This window comes from Numida meleagris, chromosome 16 (assembly GCF_002078875.1).
Source record: "Numida meleagris isolate 19003 breed g44 Domestic line chromosome 16, NumMel1.0, whole genome shotgun sequence".
Taxonomy (NCBI): Eukaryota; Metazoa; Chordata; class Aves; order Galliformes; family Numididae; genus Numida; species Numida meleagris.
In genome coordinates, this window is record NC_034424.1 from 5,958,739 (window position 1) to 5,975,597 (window position 16,859).

The window sequence follows — 16,859 nt, forward strand, 5'->3', positions numbered from 1 at the left end:
CCTGCCATTCCCAGGGGCCACAAGGGAATAAAGAAAAGGATCAGCCTTTACCTGATCCAGCAGCTAGAAGGAGCAACAGCTGCTTGGATCTGCTCCGACCTGAGAGAACTAGGAAAAAAACAGCAAATCAGATGGGCTGGGAGCCCTGGCCTCACTGGGACAGTAGTCAGTGGGTCCATCCTGCCCTGGCACGGAGATCTGAATGAGAATTGAAACTGGATGAATTCAACTAATGTTGTGGAGGGAAAAACATGAATATACTCTACAAACTGGCTCTGAAAGCAGTGCTACTGGAATTGCGTTGCAAGACCCCAGGTACCTAATTAGCTGTACAGAGAGTCCCTGCCACAAGTTGGTGTTAATGAGCACTGTGTTGCAATCATTGCTTTCCCTGATCATATTTAACCCAGTTTGGAGGAAAAACCAAGATTCCTCTCTTTTCTTAGTCTTCTCCCATTCCCTGCATTTCGTACTGTGAGCTCAGAGAGGTAAGAGGCTCCAGCTTCCTCTCTCATTGGAACACCTTTTTTTTTCCTTCTTAAAAAGAATTTTATGAAACCGCCTCCACTGATATTAAACCTTAAATAAAAGGGGGAAAATAAATCTTTTATAACTGCAACTGAAGGTACTCTTATTTTGTTTGACGCAGTGTCGTAAATGGGATTACAGGGACCTGCCCGAGCCACTCGTGTCTTCTCTCCCCCCTCATCTATTTGACAGTTTAACTCTTCTCATGTTCTTCCTGACAGAGTTTGGGTCCTAAGCCCTGCTCACTTAGTCGTAGGCTTGAATTTCCCTGTAGCAGTCTCAGATGAGCTAATGAAGTCAGTGCAGGCATGAGGCACGGCTTGATTTAGGCACAACTGAATTTGAAATGGATTTTCACGCTTCAGGGCACAAAGCAGCCCCTACCTCATGAGGTTATAAAGCAAATTCTTCTGTGGACAGGTTACTCCACAACTGCCCACCTTGTTTCTTCTGCAGCAGCTGATGTTGGCTGCTGTCTGAGATGGATGAGAAACAAGAAGGACCATGATCTGACCCCAGGAGGCAAACGCATGCTTTGTGTGCTCTGAACGGCCTCTGGATGGCATCCAGAGCAGGACTGTTTCGCTTTTTCTAAAGGAATTGTGATGTTTTGTGAATGACGGTCAGGAGAGAAAGGGCCTGTTTTGTGCTGCAGGCTGCCATTAACAGCTGAGCAAAGTGATAGCAGAATGGCATAAGAGCATTTAGCCTTTAGTTTGCTGTGTTGTAAACCAGCCTGAATGATGCAAGCCGTGACTGAGGATTTATAGATGTAGAGCAAATGTTTGAGGAAGAAGCAGAATATAACTGTAATTCAATTAATTCTGGGAAGCCTAGAGCACAAGACATTTCTGTAGATACAGATCCTATACCAGGGTTGTAAGCCCTCTGCAGTGGTTATTTTCTATTTGACAGGATTCTTAATTAGGGGAAGAACGAAGCACACAGCAGGGTTCCTGCATTCACTTGTGATTAATCCTGGGAAGAGGAAGCAGGAGGTTGAGTTTGACTCTCACGTCCAGGGGAAATTCGCTCAGCTCTCTGGAAGAGGTCAAAAATCAGAGTAGGCAGCAGAATGGATCCTGCATAGAGCTGTGCACTGAGCTTCAAGCAGGCAAAACCTGTTCATCGATTTCCGTCTGGATCTCCTCTCACCAACCCCGTCCTGCTCACCGCTGTCTGTTGTGGGTCTAATCCCACCAGTGAAATCAGTTCTGATTTATGCACTGGCAGGCGAAAGGTGCTGCAGGACATTTCTAGAATGGCTCAGGAATTTGTCGCCTCATGACAAGGTCTGGTGGCAGCCCCACAAACCAGGCTGTGTTGGAGCCACGTTTTTCCACGATGGGAACAGATGATGGCTTTTCACTGTTTTGATTCTGTCCATCTCTGAACAGAGAAGCCCAGTCCTGAGCCATGAGACTGTACAAAGACCCATGGAAGTAGCCTCAGTGTGCTGCTGGGCACAGGTAGAGAAGATGTCAGTTTGCAGGAGCTGCAGTGTACTCATACGATAATGAATGTAGAATTGTCTTTCATTTGTTTACTGCATCCTTTTGATCTCCACAACAGGTTGCATTAGTGTTTTCTTTAATTGGCACATCAATTCCCTTGGCCTTGGATCGTTGCCTTGGAGATACACCAGAGACCTTGGGAGAACTGCTTATTACAGCAGCAGGTGTGCATAGTGCTGACCTGGGCAAGTCTGTGAGTCACCTGCCAGTGGCTTGTGTTGTAGGTGGCTGCATGAGTCACTGAAAACGAGGGGATCTCACAGTGGCCAGCTCCTGAAGGGCAACACTAATAATGCTGTTGGGTGTTTGCTGTTATGGTGCATCAACACCGTATGGTGGGAGGTTGGCAGTGCCAGGAAGGAGGGTGGGCTCCTCTGTCTATGAGGAGAGAAGCAGAGGGCATTGATAAACCCAGAGGGAAAAAATGTGATGGGGAAGGTGAGAAGAGATGCCAAAGGGGCAGTAGCAATGTGACATTTTGACATACAGAGATAGAGGTGATCCAACAGTCAGACGATGGGTTTTGTGCATCTCTGGGTAGCTCAATGCCTGGCAACCTCAGCAGCTGTGCAGATCAACCATAGGAACAACACATATGGTCTAGAAGATGGTTCCTGCATTTCTTCCCCCTGTTTCGTTCTCAGTGTGTTTGAGATCAGACACCTCTCATTAGCAGCAAGCTGAATCACAGGTAAGCCAAAGGGTGCACTTGCAAGAGGTCAGTTCCTCTGGGCAAGAGCCCAGGTGTTTATTCCATATACATATATCTATATCCACACGTGTGAGTGTGTATAACATGTATTTATGGGATCGATCCAGTATTCCATCATGATTTTTGCAGGCTTGTTTGTCACTGCAGTGACATCACCAAGACGGTTCAAACTGAGCAGAATTTTGAAACTTTAGTGCCATCTTTGAGGCAAAGCAGGGGAATGTGTCATGATCTATGCAGGGATCCTGAAAATGTTACCTAAGCCCAGATTTTAAGGATTTATAGTGAGTTTTCTCCAACCAAAAACACCCTAAAAGGGCTCGCTTGTCATTTTCAAAAATGGATGGATATCTCCTATAAATCCATGCCTGGTGCATCACAACATGCAATAGGGAGAAATAAATATAACCAGGGGAGGTTCAGGTTGGATATTAGGGAAAATTTCTTCTCAGAAAGAGCAGGCAGGCGTTGGCACAGGCTGCCCTGGGAGGTGGTGGAGTCACCATCCCTGGAGGTGTTCAGGAACTGTGGAGATGTGGCACTGAGGGACGAGGCCATTGGGAATAGTGGGGATGAGTTGGGATTGGACTTGGGGACTTAAGAGATCATTTCCAACCTTAGCGATTCTATGAGTCTAAGAGTGTTAGAGGACAGGAATGGAAAAAGAAAGGGGGAAATGGTTTGTCCTTGCATGCGACAGTCTGACAACTCCCAAGCTTTAAGATGCCCTGGATGGAGAATTGCACTGCACAGCAACTTCTACAGCATTTTCAGTGCAAGCCTCTTGCCAGGGATGCTGCTCACGCTGTGTTGACCTCAAGTTCTGCTCAAGGCTGAGGAGGGACTGTTGGCCTCATGAGGCTGCCTGTATTTTATGGCTGGGTAGAGTTTTTTTCCAGGGCAGGAGTGCCTGTCTTGCTCTACTGAGTTCGTTTCCATTATCACGGAGAGAAGAAATCAGAAATCAGTAATTCTGGAGTGAAATCTTCCCAAGGGATGCTTCTTCCATGAAGGAGGAGCGCCAGGCCAACTTCCCCTGCATTTGCAGAAGGGAAAGGCTCTGACGGGACAGAAATCCCCACAATAGTCAAAGCTTCCTCATCAAGGAGACAAAACTTTTAGAAACATAGAATCATAAAGGATGGAAAAGACCTCTCAGATCCCCAAGTCCAACCCCAACCCATCCCACCATGCCCATTAACCATGTCCCTCAGTGCCACATCTCCTTGGTTCTGGAACACCTCCAGGGACGGTGACTCCATTACTCCCTGGGCAGCCTGCGCCAGTTCGTCACCGTTCATTTGGAGAAGAAATTTTCCCTTATACCCAACCTGAATCTCCCCTGGCACAACATGAGGCCATCCCCTCTCATCCTATCGCTGTTCCCTGGGAGCAGAGGCCGACCCCCACCTCACCACAACCTCCTGTCAGGGATTGCAGGGAGCAATGAGGTTTCCCCTCAGTCTCCTCCACACTGAACCATCCCAGCTCCCTCAGCCGCTCCCCACAGCGCTGTGCTCAGACCCTCGCAGCTCCGCTGCACATCTCCGGACACATTCCAGGGCTTCATTTCAGGGTCTTTCTTGCAGTGAGGGGCCAGAACCGAACACAGCACTGAAGTGCGGCCCCACCAGTGCCAGTGCAGAGGGACAATCCGCTCCCAGCCCCGCAGACCCCACTACTTCTGATAGAAATGCCATCCCCTTGAAGGGATCTCTGCAGCACGAACAGTTCGAGCACAGGGTGACCGAACCCGGTGAACGCTTTGGAGGCGCACGCAGCTGTGGAGCCCGTGTGTGCCACCTGGTGGGCAGGGGCTGGCGCTGGGTGACCTCACTGTCCCCTGCTCTCCGGACGCCTCCGTGAGAGACCCGCCCCGCCGGCTTTGAGGGACAGTCTCCCTCAGGGCTGCGCGGGAGCTGCGCGGAACCGGAGGCGGAGAGTAGGGCGGGGCGGACGCGGGGCCGCAGCTCGGCCCCTTTCTCTCCTCCTCCTCCGCCATCTTGGCTCGGCCCTCAGCCGCCGCTCCGGCGGAGCTCTGCAGGGGGCGCTGTGAGGAGGGCGGCGGCGGCGGCGCGGTTCCCTCCCGCGCGGGATTGACAGGCCGGGCCGGGGGAGGAGGAGGGAGAGGAGGGAGCGGCAGCGAGAACCCGTATCGCCCCGCATCCCGCCGCGCCATCCGCTGCCATCCGCCGCGCCCCGCGCCCATCGCCGTTCGGCACCCGGCTCCTCAGACGCTCCCGGCTCCCAGCCACCCCCGCAGGTGGGTATCGGGGGCCGGAGGCCGCGGCGGCCGCGGATACTCGGGGCGGTGAGTGGGACCGGGGGCAGGCAAGGGGGGCGAGCGCGGGGGGGGGGTGGAGGAGAGGAGAAGGAGGAGGAGGAGGGAGGGGAGGGTGAGGGAAGGTGGGACGAGGCAGCCCTAAAATGGAGCCGGGGCCCAGCGGCTGCGGCACCCCGCGGCCCTTCCCCCTTCCCCCGGGCCTGCTCCCATCCCTGGGGCCGCCTCATTGTCCCCGAGCCGCCCCTGCCGTGAGGCCTGGGGCTGCGGGGCCCGCCCGGGCCGTGGGGCTGCTTAGGCCGCGGGGCTGGGGGCGGCCCTGAGGCTCGCGGCTTGTTTGCTTCGCCGCCGTCTCGAGTGTGACACAAAGATATTTTTGTCGCGCTGCTGTGTGCGTCTCGGCAAAACAAGGAGGGGGAGGCTGGGGGGGGGGAGCATCCAGAAGGCTCTCGGTTGTTTTGTTGTGGTGCGGGAGCCTGCGAAAGGGTTACTGAGAGAGCTGAAATGCCGCCTGGTGCGAGGGGGGAGGGGGTTTCACCGAGGGACGGGGAGTGAGTTCGTGCTGGTGCTCGGGGAGTTCGGTGGGTGGGTTTGTAAAGGTGCTCTGTTGGAAGTTCTTCATCGTTGGGTTGCTGGGAGTGTGGCTGCTGCAAGCTGTGGGGTGGCTCTGAGCTGGGCCCTGGGCACTTTCAGCCCCGTGCAGGATTTGTTCAGCAGCGGTGGCTGTGAGCAAGCAGAGTTTTCTCGTTTTGTGTGAATACCAACAACCCCTTCATCTGTGGAATCAAACCTGGTTTGGGTGAGCAAGTTCTGGGTTTTGTTAGGAAAGTTGCTTTGATTTGCTCTGAGGGCTTTTCTGTTGTTTCCGTCTTCTGAACATCAGAAGGGCTGGATGGTCTTCTCAGGGTGGGCTTATCAAGCATTTGTGTCTTTGTCACCGGTGTTTGGGATGGTAACGTGATTAAGAAATGCTCAGGACCTCAGAAATTCTAGGGATAGGTAGTGAGTACAAGCAGGTTGCAGGGTTTGCATCATCAGCTGTAGTCAGCCCAGAGGGAAGGCATCCCACCCACTTCAAGACTGAATGGAGGTTTATACGGAATGTTTTGGCTTGTCTTAGCCCTTGCCATGTTGAAATGTGTTTTTCCCCTTAATTGAAATATGTAAATGTGCCTCAGTTCGATCAGGAGCTCGCCCAGGATCCTTGAGATCCTTGTGGGTCCATGGGTGATGCTGCTTCTTTCAGGGCTGTGGTCACAGAGGTTCTTCCTAGCTAGCAGAATCTATTTTGGGGGCACGCTAAACAAGACCTCTCCCGTATGACCTCTTGGAAAAGGCGTAGTGCTTTCTTTTTATAGTTAAAAAGTTCAGATGGAAAAATCATACTGACAAAATCACAAATGCCGCTTGGGATTGGTGCTCTTTCTCTTAATTACACGATTCCTCAAATTGATTGCATTCCTCAGTCCAAATACATCTACTCTTAGCTGTGTGTTGGTTTTGTGCTTAATTGGATACACGCATGGAATATAACTTGATTCCTTTATTTGTAGTCACTTGCACTGGTCTGGTTTTCTGCACGTCTTGAGTAGACAGCACGTCACATGTCTTAGGATGTTTCCAGTGTTCACTGATAAGGAAACCTGTCTGCAGGACTCGGACATCTTTCCTCTTTAAAATAAAAAAAGTAGTAAGCATAGGCATTTATACAGATTTCCAAAGCTGGCATTATATGGTGCTCGTCAAATACTTTGCATGGAAATTTTATTTATTTTTAGTTTATAAGAACTATTTTTTTTTTCAGGGGAGGAGCCCACTTTTTTTCCTAAATTCAGAGACATTTTTCTTTGGTCATACAGTATGTGTTTTGATAAACTGTTGGCTTTTCTCTATTTTTGTATGTGCATGAGAGCTAAAAAATGAAACTTGGCCAACCTAGCTGAAGTGGGAACAGTAAGTAAGTAGCCCATACGAATACTGGAAAGCAGAGGCAGGATTTAAAAATGTCTTAGTTTTAATAAATATGAGTAATATTTCTAAAGATCCTTAATAAAAGGATTTAACTTCTGTAGTGACGTTTTAATAAAACCTTTTATTAAAGCTTTCTGTAGTACCTAACTTCAAAGGCTCATTTACTCAAGCAGCCTGCTCTTAAAAGAAGGGCTGGCATTAGTCTGTGTTTTGCTTGAGCCTGACGCAGCATGCCCTGGTACCTGAGTGTCGGTATAAAGATGAGTCCTCGGTTCTGTGTGCAGAGAACTGGTGCTCTTTGCACAGCTCCTGTGCGGTGTCCTGCAGGCTGTCCAGTACGAGGTGCTGCTGGCGAACATCAGGACCGTGGTTTTGGCATGTCTTCTAGTGCCTCCAGTCTGCCTGAGCTGTACAACGCAGGGCCTGTTAGATTATCCACGACAGGATCCCCACCTGCTTAACATTCAGAAGTGTGAGTTGCTCAAGGCCTTCATTATACTCACCTGAGTAATTGGAAGTATTTGAAGGCAAGCTGGGCTGACTTTTAGGTGCTGCTGCACTGGAAATAATAGTGTAGATTTTTATTTCATGATGTTACTCTGTACAAAGAGATTTGGCTCTAGTGGGGTTTCCACTTGTAATTGCATGTTTTCTTGCAGGAATAGAAGCGATATGAACAGGGAAAACTTGCTGAATGTAGGATAGTATTTAGGGAGAGGGTTTATTGCAAGGACTGCAATTCTGTGCTCACCCCTTCTCTTTACTATGTTCCTTCTGTGTTCTGCCACCTGGCAGTGCTTGTGATGTCTCGGTATTGCTCTTGCTCTTCTTGCTATTCATACCTTGTAAGTGGGTTTTGTTTTTCATGTGGCACTGACTCATTCTCCTAATAGGTCGGTAATTTCACAGCTCCTTATCGCTAGTTTGTCACTTGGAACAGAAGAAATGCAGTCAGGTATCATCAGGCACTGAGGTGAAAGCACTGCAAACAGGTAAAAGCTGGGGGATGTGCAGTTCTCTTTTTCAGCAGAGCTGCTCTTTCTAACTGTTGAAATCAAGTGGCTTTGTTATGACAGTCATGATAGCATATGCCTGGAAAGCACCTTATGAAGGAGGGCTCGCAGCTGGGTGTGCCTGGTTTGCTTAAAGAAATGTTCTCTCCCACAGGAGAAAAATGGGGCTGAAGCAAAAGATCTTGTTATCATGTTAAGCGTTGCTGAAATTGCTTGGCTTTAGTTAGTAGCTTGTGCTAGCATTCAGGTTGTTCTGTGCGTGTACATGCTTCCTCTGCAAAGATAACTGAGAAACGAACGAGCCTGCTAGGAAGCAAGTAGCTGTAAATCCTGTGTGCTTTGTGTTGGTTTCCTCTGGAAGCACTGGGACTGTAACTCAGGTGGGCTGGGGGCTGGTGTGGTAGCACTGCATTGCTCCTTGTCTACCTGTGGCATTGGTTTGTGCTGAAGCTGCTTGGCTTGCTGTGCTGTAGGGTCTGTGAGGACAGCAGGAGGTGTGGGGGTGCTAAGAGGTGTGTGTGGCATTCTGAAGGGGGTCACTGTGCTTGTTCAGTGCCTGGTTCTGAACACTGACACTTCCAGGAAGGTGCTGGTGAGCTAGAAGGGATGACAGAGCTCACTGTTGCATCTTTCAGAATTACAGAATCTAGATTGGGAAAGACCTTCCAAGATCATGGAGTCCAACCATCTTAAGAGACTATAGGCATTAATTTATGGAGGACTGCTGAAAGCAGTCTTGCTTTGGTTGCAAGTAATGGCAGGATTTGGAACAGGCAGAAGTGAAAGAGGAGGGCTGGTGGGTCAGACTTTAAGTATGGAGGCTTAAAAAGGAAACACAAGGGCAAGCAACTGAAGACTTGCTTAATGGCACAGTAGGGTATGGCCAAGAGGACTGCTTTATTGCAGTGCAGTACTTGAAATGTACAGGGGACTTGGATTAGCTGCTGGGAGCATCCTCAGTAGGCTTTGAATTTCAGGTGAGTGGCACAAAGAGGAGCAGACTGCAGTATTCACAGAGATGGCATCCTCTTGGGAGGGATTTGGTGGAGGAGTCCTTCCTGGGTTGCTTTTTAGATGTTTTGAGCACCACATTTGGTGTTAATGGTGCTGCAAAGAGCAAACAGGTTTGGAGAGCTCGTGTTGGGACTTCACCTCCCACAGGCACTTTTTGTGTGGGAATACAGTGATTTTTTTTTTTTTGGAAGCGTTCTGCAGTGGGGTAGGTTCTTCAGCTGTTCCTACCTGTATGTGGGCTGGGAGCCCTGTAGAAAAGCCTTGTGTGCTCTTGTTCTGAGTTTGGAGTGGGCTGTGAAGCCGGCACGGGAGTAGGGGCTTGTTTGAGAAATGTTTCTTAATGGTTGAAATAGTATGAAGTATGGTCTTATCTTTTTCTTAAATAAGCCAAGAATCAAGCACCCACCTAGCAACCGAAACTTAGTGGCCAATCGTTCAGGAGTGAATTCACCAGACTCAAGCCTTACTACATCGTTAGTGTTCTGCATCTGGACAAAGTGTTGCTTTTAGTGATGGCTGCAATCCTGCTGTAGTAAAGGCGGTGTGTGGAGTTGGCAGCGTTCTTCTCCCAGCATGCTGGCTTGCTCCTACAGAGTTCCCCTGGCCCAGAGCTTTGTGCTGCTCCTGGCTGTGCATGTGAGGAGGGCAGGGTGATTTGGAGAGTGGCTTCCAGCCCCGCAAAGTCAGAGGTGGAGGGTCTGTTTCTTGCTCTGCCACTCAGCAGAGCTGCATAGTTCTGTAGTGTCATTTTGCTATCTGGAAAACACGAGAGATGACACTTACACACCTTGCCAGTTATGCACTGAAAATATCTATGTAAATCAAAGCATCTGTGAAATGCTTTTGCTTCCTGTCCAGCTCGGCATAGTCCAGATGTTCTGTGCATGGTCTGAGTGGCATTGTTCTCCAGAAGAGCGTTACAACCTCTCCTTGCTTCAGAGTACTGAGCCACGCTGCACTTCAGAGTACTGAGCAAAACTGCACGTAACGATGCAGTTTTTTCCCACTTTGTACCTGTGTCCTTTTCCCAGCAGATTCTTTTTAGCATTCTCAGCATTCATTTGTAGTGCAAATGGCTCCTATGAATAGGAGTCCAGTAAGAAGGGTTGCTGTGAAATGCTGCATTGCCCTGGTATTGTTAAAACCGGAGAACCTCAAGGAATACTTTCTTGGAAGCTTCAGCATCTGCAGTGTAAGTGAACTGCAGGCTTGTCTGAACTGCTTGTAATCTTATTAATGGTTTGAACCCGCCGTGTCAGTCTCGATGGCTGTGGGAAGTGGGTGAAATCTGATAGAGAAAGATCTATTCAGACTTTGCCAGGGCAGCTCTGTGCCCTGCAGTGTGGTGTTGGTGCTGGGCTGGCTGCAGAGCTGCCTGCCAGAGGAGCTCTGTCAGCGCTCGGGGAAGGAACGGGTCTGGACAGACTGGCTCTGCTGGGTCTTGTGGGAGCCTCTCCATGCGTGCACTGAGGGATTGGCGTTTGCAGTTTGATAGCATTGCGTTATGTCTTTAGTCTTTGTGAAGATCAACTTCTGTGCTTAACCTGATTGGGAGCTGAAGTCGGCAGCTGGTCTGAAAGCATGGCGAGGTGTTCCCAAAGCCTAGACTAGGTGCAGTGAGGCATGCTGGCACAAGGTGAGCTGCCACCTCCCCATTGCAGTGTGATCCTTCCTTCCCAAGGCAGAGAAAACAGAACTGTTTACTCAACAACTGATGGCATTTGTGTGGAAGAAGCTTTCTTTGTTTCTGAGAAAACGTAACCCTGAAGACTGCCAGCTCTGCTCTGGTTTCACCTCCTGGATCTGTGACATCTCTGGTCTCTTGTTTGCTCTAAAACCTGTGTTCGCATGGAGGTGAAGTAAGTTCCTTAGCATGGGACCAGATGAAGGATGTGTGAAATGCTCTTTGCCACTTCACTGGGAGAACATATGTGTGGTTGCTCTTGAGAAGGCATCTGTTCCCTGGCAGCAGCCCGGATTGCAGTCCTCTGGCTTGTCCCTTGCTCTGGTTGTGTCAGGCTCTTCCAAGGTGAGCCGGGGGGGGGCAGACAGCATGCTTCAGCTCTTGCTGTATCTCACCTTGGATAGATGGGTATTCTTAATGTGTCTACTGAAAGCCTGCGTGGCAGGAATTTGAGGAGTTCATGTGCATGACTGACATAATTTTACAGCCTTAAAATGCAGTGGTTTGGTTTAGTTGTTAGCAGTGGAAGTGTTTGCCAGCTTGGAGCCAGATGTGGTGACTTGAGCTGCCTGTCAGTCGGAAGGACTTGATGCAATGACCTGAGAACTTATGTGGGTGACTTCTCTACCCCTGTGGGCTTCTCTGAAGCGCTGGGCAGAATTGGGTCCACTTGGTACCTGAGGGTGGTCTCTTCCACTGAAGGAAACACCATTCTAGACCTTCCAGATGTTGCTGCAATATATTCCTTCCTGTTTTGATTTCTTTTTTTTTTTTGGCACTTAGCTCCTTCATGATTTTACTCAAGAACTGCTTTCCTTAAGATTCTTAGCAGCTCAGGTTTGTGTGGCTCTTAGATGCAGAGCAGGGTCAAGGATGTGCAGGGAGGCAGGGACAGACACCTGAGCTCTGGGACCTGTGTTGCTGCCTGCAGTGTTACTTGAGCAACTGCCGTTTCTCTGCCTTGGTTACCTGTAAAATAGAACTGATAATGTTGGCTTTGGAACCCCCCCCCGGAGATCTGGACTAGCTACTCACAGTCTGTTGTTGTTCAGATACCTAAGTGCTCAGCTTACCTTACAGTTCAGCTGAATCCTGCCAGGAGGCTTCTGAACAGGTTTCACCAACAGAGCATTATGCTAGGGATTTCTCTTTGTTAACATTGCTGGTTTGTGATCAGCCCTCCTTGCTTTTGGTGTTGCTGGAGCAGGATGTTGCATCTGTGTATTCTCCCTGGACGTTCAGCTCTCAGAGGAACCAGAGCAGGATGAAGCGAAAGGCAGAGCCACCTTAGATGTAGCTGGTGTGTGTCAGCTCTGGGCTGAAGTTTGTGTTGGGACCAATCTCCTCTAACACCTTTATGGCTTGGATGAGAGAGCAAAGAGTGTGATGCTGCTAGCGGTCTGTGCTTCCAGGTTGCTCCACAGTAGATAACTTGCTGCTTCCCTACAGTAATCAGTTTATTGTTCTGAGAGGTATGAAAGCCCTCCAGTGCTGCTTCTTGGGTTAAATATGCAGTTAGTCCTTTGTGACAAACTGGCACTTGGGGATTGGTTCCTTCATTGTTCCGCGATGGGGCAGCTGGGCAGAAAAGCCTTGGCTTTGGTGCTGCTAGGAAAGGAGAAATTGTTTCATGAGCATTGAAGCTCGTAAGCACTTTCTGTGGGCTGTGGACCAGTTTTCTGCATGGATTTTTTTTTTGTCATCCATGCCGTAGTCTTACATGCTCAGGATGAATTATTTCTTACCTTTGTCTATTTGCTCAGTTACTGGAGTTTAGGGGCTTTCTTCAGGGTGAGGCATTGTCTGTCCAGAGCTAGTTAATGTTTTTTGTAAATGCAGTTGAGCTCTTCTCCAGGCTCCAGTCTGCATTATGTTTCACGTAAGTTACAAGTCCACGCTTCCTGGCTTTCTCTGCTCCTTGCCTGCCCAGCACTAGGAAAGCTGTTTAGCAGAGAGGTGAGGCGTGTGTAGCTCACAGGCCAAACCCTGGGGCTGCCCAGTGGTTCAGCAACAGGAGCTGTGATTCCTGACCTGTTGGTATGTTTTTAAGTGGGGCAGCAGGTGAACTTGGTGAAGACAACTGAAAAAAATTAGGTCAGGTCATTTTATAGAGCATGACCTTTGTGCTCCCCTGTCAGGTTTAATCTCTGCGTGTGGAGCTTCATACCCTGGGGTGAATCCTGCACTGTCCAGAAGACTGCCTCTCTTCTCTGTGGTCCTGCTGCATGTCTCAAAGTCAGGCTTGGCTTCGAGGTGTGATGGGCAGGCTGGCCAGCAGGCAGATCTGCTGGCAGACAGCCTCCGACAGCATTACTCAGCTAGCAGCATACCTCTGCAATAAATCATGGAAGATGGAATCCTGGTCTCTCATATTTTACAGGGAGAGAAGATTCACAGGAGATGATGCAGAGAGCAGCTGGAATTGTTTAGAATTAAAAGGATTGCAAGGAGGGTCCCCCCTGGTGAATCATGAGCCCTCTTTGCTGAGGGATTTCCATCTCTTCTGTGCACTGCAGAATGCTGACTTGTTTCTCTGATCTGGCAGGAATTTTTTTTTCAGATATTTGAGCAAATCTTAGCAGCTTCTCTTGGGCAGTGCAACAGACTGAGAGATGGGCTTCTTGCAGCCTGGGCTTTTGATACAGGCTGTCTGCTGTACAGCTCTTCTGCGCAGATCCTGTTGACTTCGTATTTGGATGCTGATATTCTCCTGATGATCCCCTCTTTACTGAGCACTTGCTCCTGGAAATTGCTTGCTCATCTGGTCCCTTTCTCATCAGGGTGATCATCCCTGCCTGGCCCAAAGAGGACTTCTACAGGACAAAAGTGCATCTGTCACCAAGCCCTGGGAGCAGCTGGCTGTGCTGTTTCACCAAAGCTCTTCTGATGCCAGCCGGTGGCATCTATCATTGCTGAGGCAGGTGGTGACTATTTCATGGTGAGGTGGTTCTTTGTGGGACATGTTCCAGAAGCATTGGTATGTCCCTGCTGACAGATAAACGTGTAGCTCTGAGGGTTACTAGCAGAAAAAAAAAAAGACCACGTGTATTTAAGGAAAAGTGAACACTACTGATCTGTAAAACTATACCATGTTTTTTAGAAGGCTTCATGTTACCAGTAACGTTAGAAACCACAGTAGACTTCAGTTTAGCATCAACTCTAAGCAGTTTCTCATTTCTGGAAGTACAGTTCACCTCTTTCTTGTGAATTTCTTAGCAATTCATATTAAATTTATGGTCAGGAGTCTTCCTGATCTGAAGAAAAGCCTTTCCAGTGTTAATCTCCAACCCATTGCTTTGTTTTGTTTTGTGACTGCTGCCGTTTAAGGAGCAAGGAGTGCAAGTCTGCAGTGGTTCAGGTCTTTGCCCAAGTGATTGTGCTCGATGGTGTGCGAGGAGCTGAAGTGGTTCCTTCTAGTGTGTGTGTGTGTGTGTTACCTTTGATCAATCTGTTTGCCCTTTTCAATTAAAGCTGGCTGGTTTCCAGGTATTTGAGCTCCATTGAAGTCTTGTGAATAAGACTAGCAGCCCTGTCTCCTTCCGACAGGAATTTACAAAGAGCTTTGCAGACAATCCTGTTTGTCAGGGGTCTCTCCCTTTGGCTGTGTTTTCAGCTTAGAGGTTTCCAGTTGTTCACCAGTGCCAATAGCTCCAGCTTTTCACTGGGCTCTTTTTCCAGCCTCCCTGTGCTTGGTGGATCCCTGCAGCAGCTCCAAGACTGACATGCTGTCTGGATTAAAAATGTATTTCTTTAAAATGGAGTTAGACAATGTCAGTACCCACAGGTCAGATCCAGGGTAGCACGGTGAGGACATGAAGGCACAGAGGTAGAGGAGCTTTCTGTCCAGAAAGTAATTTTGGCATGTTATTTGTACCCTGGGGCTTCTGATGTAACCGGTCACGCTGCAGTGTGCTCAGATTCCTCTGAGATGCTCCGCATTTCGCACTCTGGTGCTGTCCCTGGATATTGCTAGTCCTGAGAATGGAAAGAGCTAAGCTGAGTGCTAATGCTGATAGCAAACCCTCCCCCAAAGGCTTCTGTAAACCCAAGAGACATCTTGCAGAAATATAGGTGATAATTTTTAAAAATTTCTGTTTCTCCATAACAGAGAGTAATGCTTTCTTCAGGGTCAATGATCGGTCATGGAAGCCCTGAGCACAGGTCAGAGGCTGTCAGTTTTCACATGTCAGCATCAGCCTTCTGGTTCTGACTCTCCTAATAATCATGCGAGCTGGCAGTTTAGTTCTCAATTAACTTGATTTTTCTCAGAAACTGCTTTGCTCTGCAAGACTGGAAGGCTTTGACAATCTCTGCCTGGATTCCCTGTCGGGCTGCGTGATGGGAAAATAGGGCAGTGTCACGATGGCCATTGGAGTCTGTGTGTGACACGGTGCTGGGTGACCCAGGGACAGCTCTGTCCTGCAGCTGGAGGGGCAGCAGTGAGGTCCTGCTGGGGTGAGGTCCTGCTGGTGGGGTGTCTGCCCAAGGGCTCAGCACTGCTGTAACCTCTTTGCATGCAGAAATCCCTCACCTCCCCGTGGACTTGTGTTCCCCTTTGCAGTGCACGCTGCTACGTAACGCACAAACAGAGCTGCATTTCACATTTTCAGCTTCAAAGCATTGAAGGAGTTCAAAGTACTTGTGAGTTTTACTTATCCAGACAACAGTTCTGGCTGTCCCAGAAAGTTTGACGGGGGGTTCTTTCCCAGCACGTTCCCAGCGTGACCCCAGCTCCTCTGCTCTGAAGTGGTTGTTTATTCCTCCTGCATCCTTCTAATGATATCAGATGTAATCAGGAGGCAGCTGAGACCCAGTTACATAACTGGTTGTCAGGGTTTCTCTTTGGCAATGTTACCCGTATGCTGTTTGCGTGCTGACTTCCAGAAACTTGGGGCTTTTCTGTTAACTAGCTAATTCCTGAACCAATCCAGGTTGAATTCCTGGCCAATCCAGGCCAGCTCTCTCCTTGAAGCTCAGTGCATACCTGCATGTGAGATGGCTGTGGGGTGGTGCGTGGTTCCGTCTGCTATTCACACAGCCCCAACCCTGCCGGTTCAAACAGGCCATTGTTCAGTGCAGCATCTGCTTTCCTGCCAAGTCTGCTCTAAACACAGTGTTCTCCCTTTCTCTTTTATATCTATCCTACTGATAAAGTATGGTGGAAATGGAGAAGTGAGTTTTCTTTGGCGTATGGTGATCATCCGAACAAAGATGGAACCAGACTGGAGCCAGAGATCCGTTGGCTGCTCTGCAGGAGAAGGTGTCTTGGGAATGCTGGCCAGCACTGCTGCCTCTGCAGGCCTTCACGCTGCAGCCCAGTGTGGCAGTCTGGGGGCGAGGGGCTTCTGGAGGAACCTGGTGGTGTTTCTGAGCATCGAGTGGATGCTATTACTGAGTGACAGAAAATGCTTCTGTTCTCTCTCTCTCCCTCTCCCTCTCCACTTGCTGCCTAGCACCCCAAATCGCTTTGCTCCCGGTTTAAATCCCTGTGCTGCAGGGCATTCGCTGCAAGGTGCCAGGTTTATTGATCTGAAACCTGCTCCCTAGCAGCAATCTTTAGGTAGGCTTTACTTGGCTCTCTGCAGGTTTGCAGTATGTTCTCAAACTGACTTTCCAGCATGGTTGTGGAAGGTGCTTATTTTGTTTATAATGCCGTGGACTAATCCTCTTACCCAGAAATAGTGTTTGATAAGGCATTACTGGGAGAAGTTGTAGCCTCTGGTCAGAGATGGTCTCTTTGAGAGTGCTGAGTGATTTCTGGCTGTGTTGGGAACATGCTTTCAGCTGGATGAGTTTCAGAAAGGGTGAAGGTGGGTAGGTCTGAGATACAATACAGCGTTTTGTTACTCCAAAACACAGTTGCAACTGTAAGGTATGACCTGGCAGATGGTATAATACAACAGCCAGCAGTTTTAGGCTTAAAATAGAGATTTTACAAGAAGAAATCTGGAAATCTAAATGACGTGTGAAAAGGTTAAGATTAAGATTTTACGTTTGTGGAAAGTGAGAACAGGGAATTATTCTTAAATGCATAAAGGAAACATCCATTGAAAGTAAGCAAGGCTTCGTTTCTGAGATAAATGTTTGTCTGCAGTATTTGTATTCCCTGTTTCAGCTTTGTCCTAGGCTCCAGGAGCCCAAA

At 48.9% G+C, this 16,859-nt stretch overlaps 1 protein-coding gene across 10 annotated transcripts in view; it reads left to right on the forward strand.

Moving 5' to 3' along the window:
* Positions 4,853–16,859, forward strand: part of PRRC2B (proline rich coiled-coil 2B) — a 48,649-nt gene continuing 36,642 nt past the window's right edge. For 6 of the 10 annotated variants that reach the window (XM_021414265.1, XM_021414271.1, XM_021414269.1 and 3 more), the window contains exon 1: positions 4,855–5,017. The gene's annotated coding sequence lies outside the window, so the exon portion shown is untranslated. Of the gene's footprint in view, positions 5,066–16,859 lie in introns of all 10 variants that reach the window. The other 4 variants (XR_002443694.1, XR_002443695.1, XM_021414268.1 and 1 more) reach the window with 2 other exon arrangements.